Raw genomic sequence first — 11,887 nt, 5'->3', positions numbered from 1 at the left:
GACAGGTTAGAAAGTGTTTGCCATATATAAAACCAACAAGGAATTGCCTTCCAGGTTGTACCAGGAACACCTGAAAGCATCTAAGAAAAAGAAAGAACATCCAATTGTCTAAAAGGTAAAAAATATGAATAAATAAATAATATGAGTCAACAATAGGATTCCCAAAATAGAAAAAAAAAATGAGTAGGAAACATCTGCCCCTCAAGTCAATATCTTCCTCTTCTTCCAACACACTGGATATTATTGTTCTGGCCAACAAGTCTCTACGCCAGTCACTGCGTCAGTCTGGAGCACTTTTCCCCTGAAATTTCCTTTAAATGACTCTGTCTTGCTATTCAGATCTCAGTTTAAATGTTATCTCTTCAGAGAGGTCCTTCCATCCCACTCCACAGAGCCATCCCACATCATTACATCTTTATTACATCACTGCACACTGATTATTTGGTGACATATTCTCCTTTATCTGTGTGCTGATTCCTCTCTCTAACCAGATGGCAAGACCCACAGAGTAGGAAGTTTGTCTGTCTTGTTCAACCTTGTATGCCTGGTGCTTGGCACAGAGTTGGTATTCAATACGTTTCTGTTAATAAATATATTATGGGGGCGCCTGGGTGGCTCAGTTGGTTAAGCGACTGCCTTCAGCTCAGGTCATGATCCTGGAGTCCCGGGATCGAGTCCCACATCGGGCTCCCTGCTCGGCAGGGAGTCTGCTTCTCCCTCTGACCCTCCTCCCTCTCATGCTCTCTGTCTCTCATTCTCTCTCTCGCAAATAAATAAAATCTTAAAAAAAAAAAAAAAAAATTTAACAAAAAAAAATAAATATATTATGGTATGAAAGGGTCATGCAATCCCTATTGCTGGCTTAATGAGCTTTCCAGACAAGGATGTTCAATCGTAATTAAATGACTAATTAATGGAATTTTGCTAAGCAGTGTTAAGCATCACATGGAGAACAGGATGGGACAACCATTTAATAGGTTCCTTCTAAAAATATTTTATGAGTCAAAGCAACACAGTTCCCTTGGATACTTTTGTTTGGACCACACTGCCTAGAGCTCATTCTTTTAGCCAAGTAGATTAAGCCAATTGAAACTCAACCCTCTTTAAGACTGTGCACTTTCTAAACACAATCACCCAGAGGGGCCCTGATGTGAATTCCATCAGTATTTGTGCAGAATCTTCCATGAGGCAGAAATAGCCTAACCATGTATCTTTGTGACTCAAGGTCACTGACAGTTGCTTCCCGCTTTAAATTCTGTGGAGTGACGATCACCACCTAATAGTGGAAACCCCTGCACTTTGCTAAGTAGGTTTCATGGGAGAAAATCCAGTGAGTTTTTTTTATAATCAGGTCTCAGAAGGATGCAAAATGGCACCATACCACACCTGCCGTTTTAGTTAAGACACAGAGACCTTGATTTAACAAGTTGTTGAATTTATTTCAACAAAATATTTACATGCTTGGAAAATCTGTCATACAGCTTCTCAACATGCCGTGCGATTTCTAATGATCCATTTCTGTAACCTTCGCTTGCCCAGCATAACATGAGCCTCGTCCCTGCGGATTTGCAGGGATGTCTATTTATGAGGTTTGGTTTTGTTTTGTTCTACCTCAGATGAAAAGTTACGCAGATTCCTAATTCTTAACACATTGTCATCATCAGTCCACGCAAAATACCACTCTTCTTATCCCTTGATTCTTTTATTTCTTTTTATATTTTACTTAATCTCTTTATTCTTTTCCTACATTCCTGACCCTCAGAGTAACTAACTATAATGCATTTTATATAATGTTCTCAATTAGGCATATATTCTCATGAAACTTATACTTTTAAAATAACTTCAATCTTTTTCTTACTTCTATCACTTCAACACCATTTTTTAAAAAAAGATTTTATTTATTTGAGAGAGAGACAGAGAAAGCATGAGTGGGGGGAGGGGGAGGGGGAGAGGGAGAAGCAGACTCCCGCTGAGCAGGGAGCCCGACCCAGGGCTCGAGCCCGGGACTCCCGGATTATGACCTGAGCCAAAGGCTCAGACTGAGCCACCCAGGCGCCCCCACTTCAATACCATTTTTAAGAATTATCTATTCCTGCACGACTAGTTCAAAACTTCTGTTTCAGTCTGTAGCCTCTATATTTTAATTATCTATCCTCTTGTGCAAGTTTTATTGCTATTGTCAATAGATTCTTTCTCTATCATGTTCAAGTCTGTTATTACTGGCCTAAAGGAAGAGTGTTGATTTTTTTTTTCATTTGACCTTGTACCAACAATTTCATCAAATATTCATATTAGTTCTAATATACTTGCCCATTGAATAGATTAGTTTTAGCTCTTCCGTTGAGGAGCAAGAATGTCTTGTCCCCTTCAAGGTCCTTGGACTAAGAACCAGAATGACGTGAGACAGATTAACTGGAGAAAACCAAATTTAATTTTGTACATACAAAGAATCCACACACAGACATGGAAATTCCAAAGTCAGTCCAGCAAAATGAGGATTATGTGTCATTCTGAACCAAGGAAGGGGGTAGGGGTCTGGGACTTCAAAGGCAAGGACTGTAATTCACAGGAATATGAAAGAGTAAACGTTTGGTAAACAAATGTTTTCTGGGACATTTGGAAACAATGGGACCCAGAGAACTTTGGATCAAACAGGCCTTGCGAGGTTCCTCCCTGTCCACCATATCTAGTTCATGATATAATGTGATATAATAATAGCTGTCTTCTTGGAGCAGGTCCTCTGTCTAGACAGTTGTGGGGTAGGCAAAGAGCTTTTCCTGAATCTGCTGGGTTTTGATTGCTCTTTAACTCAAAATAACCTTCATGTCAAAGGAACCGGTCTTGGGGTGGCCTGCTCTTCACCTCTACAGTTCTTTTCAGTCCTTATACCTCTTACACCTTTTTTTGTTTGTTTCAGCACTAGCTAGGACTTCCTTTACTATGTTAAACTTGTGATGAGAGGGTTGGAACTTTCAGTCGCACCCCCTGACCTCGAGGGAGGGGAGAGGGGCTGGAGATGGAGTTCAATCACCATTGGCCAATGATTCAATCACTTGTGCCTACATAATGAAGCTTCCATTAAAAAAAAAAGAGGGAACTGAAGGGGTTCAGAGAGCTTTCAGATCCTGGGAGGGTGGTCTACCCTGAGAGGGCAGGAAGCTCCTTGCCCCTTCCCACATACTTTGCCTTATGCACGTCTTCCATCTTGGCTGGTCCTGAGTTATTGCCTTTTATGATAAACCAGTAATCTAGTAAGTACATGGCTTTCCGGACTTTTCTGAGCCCTTATAGCAAATTATGAAACCCAAGGAGGTTGTCCTAGGAACCACTGATTTCCAGCTGAACAGTCAGAAGTATGGTGACCACCTAGGGCTTAGGGTTGGTGTCTGAAAGCGAGTGGGGCAGTCTGTGGGATGGAGCCCTGGAACCTGAGGGATCTGATGCTGGCTCTAGGTAGATGGTGTCAGAAGGGAAGCGTGAGTATAGTAGGAGAAACAAACACTGCCTTTTTTCTTTAGGAGGGGGGAGCCACAATGATCAGAGCACATCCTTGTTATCTGTGCCCCACCCTCGTCAGTTGCCCTGCTGTCATCCCACTGGTTCTCCTCCCCTCCCCAACCCCCTGCATTGGAGCTGCCATATTTCTGTTCTAGGCTGCAAGAGAGCCCTCAATGATCCACGTGGGCAGCAGACAAGAGCATTACCAAGTTTCCCTCCTCCATCCGACCGGAGCCTGGGCTTCCTCACCCCTTGCCGAGCTTCCTTTCCACACCAGATCGTAATCACTTTGCACCTCCCCAAGGCTGACTGGTGGAGTTCTCATGTATTTTGTCTCCGTGTCTGGTTCAGTTACGAGAGCCGGCAGCCCTGCTGGTTCACCAGCTCATCTAGAACCACAGGTAACCTCTGTTCCTTAGCAGCATTAGGGTAAAGTCATCTTTTTTAAAAAAGATTTTATTTATTTGTTTGTTTGTTTGTTTATTTATTAGAGAGCACAAGCGGCAGGAGGGGCAGAGGGAGAGGGAGAAGGAATCTGAAGCAAGACTCCCCGCTGAGCGAGGAGCCCAGCCAACTGGGGGCTCAATCCCAGGACCCTGAGATCACGACCAGAGCAGAAGTCAGACGCTTAACCGACCAAGCCACCCATGTGCTCCATCATGCTCTGTTCTTAACACTAAAATCACGTTAGAAGGACCATTCATAAATTTGAGTTTGCTTGTTCGAAGAAAAAAAAAAAAATGATCGTAGGCACTTACTTACACATTCATGATGCTGCAGAGGAGCTCCAGGGGCTCCTGGGTACCTCAGCATATGGATATACTATACATTTTATACATTTTAATCGTGTTTTTTCCATCAATTAGCGATTTGATCTTGAGCAACTTAAGTTCCTACAATCTCCGCTTTTTTTTTTTAATCCCATCTCATGTAGTAACTGTGAGACTACACGCAAAATCACGTATGAAATGTCAGAATGGAGTCAGAAGGAGCATAGTGTCGTCCCGTACGAATTAGCCTTTGTCACTTAACAAGCTATCCCCATTTCAGGGCTTAAAAAAACCACAGTTTATTTGGGCTTCGATTTTGTGAATCGGGAATTTGGGCTGGGATCAGCTGGGAGGTTCTGGGAACAGGCTGTTGTCCGCTGGAACAAAGGCATCACGGGGCCGTGTCTGTGTCCCCGGCCAGCAGGTGCACCCGGGCTGGTTTCTGCGAGGCGTGTGCGGTCTGGGCCTAGAACCCGCGGTGTTGCTTCCGCCTACTGTGGCTGACCAAAGCACGTCACAGGTTCTGTCCAGACCCGAGGGGTTAGAGAAAGTCCACTGCACTTCTGGATGGAAGGAAGGACAGACTGACATTCGCAGGCCTTGCCTACGGAGAGAAAAGCACCGTGCCTGCTTCTGCAATTCACCGCAAGCGGGTAAGGACACCGTCTCCGAAGGCCGACTCGCCTGGGTTTGGATGCTGGCTCCGTCACGTGGTGGTTGTGTGACCTTGGCCAGGACTCACACTTTCTGTGCCTCAGCTTCCTCATCTGTGAGACGAGCTCTTCCTAGCACAGGGCTCCTCGGAGAGTCGGGAGATGCACTGAGTTACTGCTCACAAAGCGCTGAAAGCAGAGTGTTGGGTTGTGCTTTGTCCTGAAGTTTAGGGTGCCCGTCTCTCCCTACTTCCCTGCCCGTGCTCCTCGGGTTCCCTCCTGGAGCAGGTCAGTCGCTGTCCCGCTCGCTGCTGCCTTCAGAATTCCAACCCTCAAAGCTCTGCTCAAACACCTCGCCGCTCAGCCTCCCTGCTCCCTTTCAATGTGCTCCAGCATCACTCTTTCTCTCCTCGGAAGCTCCTGTCACGTTGCAGCTTGTGTGGGTTATATAGTCACTCATCCAGGCACAAGGGGGAGCCCCTCCTACGTTCCAGGCAGAGGATAAAGGGCGGATGAACGGGGCCCACAGAGTCCCCGGGTTTACCTGACTGCAGCAGAGAAGACAGGTGTGTGCACGTCTGTCTCCGCCAGATTAGACCCCTGAAGGCAGGAATGACGTCAGGCTCGCCTCATCTTTCACAACCCCATCCACAGTAGGCACGCAGCGAGCTGTTGATGGGATCGGAATAGCTTCCATTGAATTCAACTGAATGTAATGTTATCAAATTGACGATGCTTCATTTGGGTCACTGGTTGACCCTCTTTGCGGTTGCTTGTGACCAGGGAGAGAGCTAGCTTGCCTTTAAATTTTCAATAATGTCCCTTCCCAAACCATCTCCTCAAGCTTTCCCTCTACAGGCTCTGCAATTAAGACGGATATTTCTGGGCGCCTGCGTGGCTCAGTCGGTTAAGCGACCGCCTTCGGCTCAGGGCATGATCCCAGGGTCCCGGGATCGACTCCCCTGCTCTGCGGGGAGCCTGCTTCTCCCTCTCCCTCTGCCACTCCCCCTGCTTGTGTTCCCTCTCTCTCTCTCTCTCTGTCAAATAAATAAATAAAATCTTTAAAAGACAGATATTTTCTCTGGCTGAAGCCAGCAGGGTTGGCTTCCAGAGCAAGTGTGACTGGTAGCTTTTCATGGAGTCTGTGTGAACAAAACCACTTCGCTTCCCCTCGCGCCCCTTCCCGTAAGACGAAATTTAAGTCAGTGACTCAGGACTATAATAGACACATGGGGTTATGTCAGTGAATGTGACAGGACTGAGCTCTGACTCTGAAAATACCTTCATGTCCTGAATCACCGAGTATTTTGATGGGACTAAACTTGTGAGAGTCTTTACCATGGAGTGGCTTGAAAAGTCAGTGTAGTACAAGATAAAAGTGAACTAAATCATAAAACAAATGTAAAGAAATTGAAAGTATTGATTTTTTTTTCCCCATGATAGGTGTTCTTAAAAATAGAAATGATCAAATTCAGAATATTTTTTCTAATTCATGGGTGTGGCTGGCAGGGTCCTAAGCCCGTATGTTGTCTACATATTTAATGCCCCAGAATGGGGCCAGCTATTGTTATTATTCAGGTTAATAAACAAAAATTCCACTGAGTCAATTTGGAGATCTAATGGGTATCACTAAGCTGTTTGTGATAGTTAAGTTAGTTGTTAGCTAGATAGTTCCCCATCTAGCAAGCAGGGGGGGAACTCCCAATTGTACAAAATTTAAGGTTTTCAAAGGAAGGAGGGTGGGACAAGGACGTTATTAGCAAAAGAAAGGATTTTTCCAGGCAAGGTCACCTTCCCTTAGAGGGAAGGGCAGGGGGTCTTATTAGGTGGATGACCTCATCTTCCCTTGGGGGGATGGAGAGGGACCATGTGACAGATCACATCATTGGTGCTGACCAGAAAATTCCTGACTGACCAGTTAAGACTACATTTCTGGGGCACCTGGCTGGCTCTGTCAGTGGAGCTTGCGCAACTCTTAGTCTGAGGGCTGTGGCTTTGAGCCCCACGTTGGGTGTAGAGATTACTTAAAAATCTTAAAACAAAAACAAAAACAAAAAAACCCCACTACATTTCTGGGGGAGGTTGGAATTGCGATCAGGTTAAGTATTAAGCCCCATCTTGGTGACTTGGCCTGGCCTAAGTGATTCCATCTTGGACTTGTGGTTTTCTGATACTTTTTTTTTTTTTAGAGAGAGAGAGAGTGCACACACACACACACACACACACTTAAACGCGCGCGTGGAGTGGGGGAGGGAACGGGCAGAGGGAGAGAGAGAGAGAGAGAGAGAGAAAACCTTAAGCTGGGCAGCTGGGCGTCGCGCTTGAGGCATGGCTTGATCTCATGATCCTGAGATCATGACCTAAGCCCAAATCAAGAGTCAGACGCATAACTGACTGAGCCACCCTGGCGCCCCAGTAACACTCCTATTTAACAAAACTAAGAAGGAGAAAAAGGGTAAGGGATTTAACCAAGGTCATAAGGTTGGTTAGTAGCTGAGCTGAAACTCCTGACTTGCATCTTGCACTCTTCCCAATAGAACACAGTGCACGGATATCAAAGTGTATGTGTGAGTTGGGATCAGAAGTGGAAAGTATCTACAAAAAACAAGGTGACTCGAAGACGACTAGGGTTCTGAAGGTCTCGGCTGACCCGCTGTCTCTCGTGGATGCACTTGATGGGGAGTGCGGGGCTCCAGGTCTCTGGGACTTAGACTCTCAGAGGGAAGCAGCACCCGGAGTGCCCCGGGCCAGGCAGGGAGCTGGTTCTCGCCTGACTGCCACGGATATATACAAGAATTAGGCTGCTTTTCAGGGTGGGGAGGCAGCAAGAATGTCAATCCATCTGCTGTCTGGTATGGGGGCTGGGAAGAGAGTGTGAAAAAGACTGCAAGTCCTTTCTTCCTTCCCCAGGGGGCACATTCTCACTTTCACAGATCTGAACGCAGCCTTATACAAATCTTGGAGAGTCTAAGGAGCTGCTCCTTGCAGCCCAAGCTGGAGGAATATCGAGCCTCCAAAGTAATACAGTCTTAATCAGATAAATGTCCTTTTACTAGTTATTAATTATCAGAATGTCAATAACAAGATTCGGGGGAAAGAAGTCCCAGGGGCCTCCTGTTCTTGTGTAACTCTGGTATTTATTTTCCAAATTTTTCATTGTTTCAACATTGCCACCTAGTGTCCACTTCTGTGATTTATCAAGCCTCAGGTGACCGGCTCAAGAATTCAACTCTTAAGACAGGAAGGTCAATATTCTCTACCTTGGAAAGGTATCTGTGACAACTTGTTGGATGGGGAAACAAAGAAAAAAGAAAATCACAAAGTGATATGTACTATTATAGTTCAATGCACGTAGACTCTGTGTGTGTGTGTGTGTGTGTGTGTGTGTGTGCGCAAACTTGATTCATGTGAGCACATGCATAAAAATCTGGAAAGACATTCTCCAAATTATTGATGGTGATTATCTCTGGTTGGTAGGATTTGGGGGAACGTTTGTTACCATCTTATTCTTACCTGTATTTCTTCAGTTTTTCATAACAATAATCTACCATTCATGTAAATAGGGGGAAACAATTTTTGAAAAGACCAAATGAGCCCCCAAAATGAGAATCCCCCCAAAATATTATTTTCTGAAATTAGATATATTCAGGAGAAACTTACTGAGCATATACTATGTACAGTGTGTTCTTCTGATTGTAGGTAACCAGGAAAGTCAGGTAATGTCCTTCTACCAAACCACTAGCCACCTTTTAACGAGCATTAACTGCGTGCCAGGCACTGTGCCAAGCTCTTCCCATTGGAAATGTTCACGCAGTCCTGTAGGTGCCACTCCTGAGGTGGGAATACTGAGGCTCAGAGAGGTTAAGTAACTTACCCCAAGTCACAAAGTAAAGATTCAAATCTTTAGGTCTTTCTCCAAAGCCCAAACACTCAGCCACCACACAATTCCCCTCCACGTTTCTAAGAAAATCCCCCACGTTATCCACAGACGTGGGTAGAAAAGGGAGTTAATCTTTCTGAACGCTCACTAAGGGTCAGCCACCATTCTTCAATCCTCATAGGAATCTATGAAGTGAATCTTTCTTAGAGCACAACCACATTACAAATAAGCAAAGGTTCATCTTTATAGGATAACTTTACCTGAGGTCACAGAGATAGTAACCCCAGTAATGAGTGGGGTTGAGCATGTGTTAAATGCCAAGTCCTGCTCTAAGAGTGTAACATGTATTAATTGGTTAAACCCTCCAAACAGCACCATGAGGCGGCAGGCGCGATCATCCTTCTCATTTTGCAGATGAAGAAAAGGCTCAGAGAGATTAAGTAACTTGCCCAAGACGGAAGCTAGTAAAGAAAAGAGCTGGGATTTGAACAGAGGTTGGGCTAACTCTGTAGCCCAGATCCTGCCTTTTTTCGGGCGCTTCCCTGGGCTCAGGGTAACGACCAACAAATGTTGGAGAAAAATAATCGAAAGCTGAGACTGCCACATCCCTCATGTAACAGCAGAGGACCTGGGGCCCAGTGACTTGAGCACAATTACTGTCCACAGTCACTCCGCTAGTTGATGAGATCAGAGTCCAGGATGCCTCGGGTCCCCTGCTCCACTTGTCGCCGGGATGCAGGCGAATGTTAACCACGGATGGCTAGTGTATCCGTGTGCTAGTTGCTGTGCAAAAAACTGCCACGAACTTAGTGACTTAACACAACACAAAAATATTATCTTGCAGTTCCAGCGATCCCAAGCCTGAAACGGTTCTTACTGGGCCAGTATTAAGGTGTGGGCAGGGCTGTGTTCCTTTATGGAGGCTCCCGGGGAGGATCTGTTTTCTTGCTTTGTCCAGTTTCTAGAGGCTGCCCATCTTCCACGTGGCCCTCCTTCCATCTGGTTCCAGTGTCACTGCTTCCCTGACCCTCCCTCCTCCCGTTCACTTACAAGGGCCCTTGTGATTACACCGGAGCCACCCGGTAATCCAGAATATTCTCCCCATGTCAAGATTGTTAACTTGATCCCATCTGTAAAGTCCCCTTTACAACGTAAGGTAACATATTCACGGGCTCCAAAGATTAGGACTTGGACCCCTTCGGGGGGGGGCATTATTCTGCCCAAGAGAGCACACCGATCTTTAGAGTTTTTACTTATTTGAAATTATAATTTAAAAAACTTGTACCTATAGTAATTTGTTTTTATTAAAGCAACGATGAGTCCTTGAGGAAGTGGCTATTTGGAGCTCCAAGGTCTCTTCTCACGGAGAGCAGACCCAAATTTCCTTGTGTGTCTGGCGGCAGGCTCCTAATCCCTTGGGAGAAGGAATCCTAAGGTTGAAAGGTCACATCCCACAGCCACACTTCTGGCCCATATGGACCCCATATGACCACACCAGGGTCCACATGGAGCTTGCGTGCCATCCTTATTGTGCAGGACCTCCTTCACAACCCACTCTGGTTTCCCATCCTGAGGGGTACCAAGACAGGTCACAGCCGGAGGGTGGAAGGGAGAACCTGGCGGGTCATACAGAACAAAGAACAGAGCCAGAGGAAGTAGGTTTGAGTAAAAGGAGTCAATGGGCACACATGAGACTATTCGACACCCATTAATTGTAAGTTAACCAGTGCTTCAGGGCATGACACAGAATGTTTCCACCGCCCTAGGAAGTTTCTTCATGCGCTTTTCTAATGACCCTTGTACTGCTCAGAAGCAATTACCGTTCTGATTTCTATTCCCCATAAATTACTTCCCTATTCTCTATAAATTAGTTTTACCTGTCTTTGAACTTTCTATAAATGGAATCATGCAATATGGACTCTTCCGTTCCTGACTTCTTTCACTCATTATAATGTTTTTGAGATGTATTCATGTCGTTACACGTATCCTAAGTGCATTCCTTTTGATCGCTGAGTAGCATTGCATTTGCAAATGCACCAAAATTTATTAATCCTTTCTGTCGATGGACCAATTGTTTCCAAATTTTTGCTATTATAATTAAAGTTGCAATAACCATTCTTGTGGATAGAAGGACACTGGACTGACAACTTTCATGATCTCAAAGGGCCCTAGGTAGTGGTCACCACGTTAGCACAGTAGGGTGGTGTGTGAGTAAGTGGGGGGAGTCCCGGGATATATGCCACTTGAAGCATTGAACCAGTCCTTGGCTTGTCAGAAGGTAGGGAACTAAGAGCTGTACAACAGGACATTCTGAATGGAAGCATCCATTTGCTGATTACGCAAATTTATTCTGTAAATTTTATACATTTGATAGGTGAATCATCCGCCTTGTTTGTAGGAGGCACAGTAACATGGAGCGACTTCCTGCATCTGGCAACATCTTCCATTTGCCTGTCAGTCTGCAGCTTGTTGAAAATGGACTTGGAAAGCTTCGGGTTTTCCAAAACAAAAACAGACAACGGAGGGCCAACTGCCAAAAATCATGCGATTTTGGAGTTCACGGAGTTGGAAATTATCAATGATGAGCAACTTGACAAAAGAAAAGGTAGCTGTTGGAATGCGTGAAGTCCCACATCGGGAAGGAGCTGCCATCATCAGGACAATTAGAAGTGCAGGACCAGCAGCAGTTGGTGTACCTTAGTCAAACAGCAGGTGTAATAATGACCCTTGCACGGTTTCCAGAGGTCCCTGGGGACTCTGCTCCCTATCAGGATCTGGGGACCTACAGAGGGGCAAACCAGGACTTCCAAATGGAAGGCTCCTATGGCAATAAACTACAAAATCTATCCATCCTCCTCGCCCTGAAAAAGTTGGTAATGGATCTGTTCGGATCAAAAAGTGAGGAATGAACCATCAGAAATACCAACAGACATCAAAGAACACAGGATAAAGTTGTCGTGATATAGGGAGGCTTCTACTACAAAACTGCTGACACTTTATCCAGTATCGTGTAACTCCCTTGACCGGATAGAAGATAAGCCAGACTTCAGCCCTGGGGGGTTCTCCAACACGCACTTCCTAAGTTA

The sequence above is a fragment of the Halichoerus grypus genome, chromosome 11 (assembly GCF_964656455.1).
Source record: "Halichoerus grypus chromosome 11, mHalGry1.hap1.1, whole genome shotgun sequence".
In the NCBI taxonomy this organism is placed as follows: domain Eukaryota; kingdom Metazoa; phylum Chordata; class Mammalia; order Carnivora; family Phocidae; genus Halichoerus; species Halichoerus grypus.
This window is presented reverse-complemented; position numbering follows the sequence as displayed.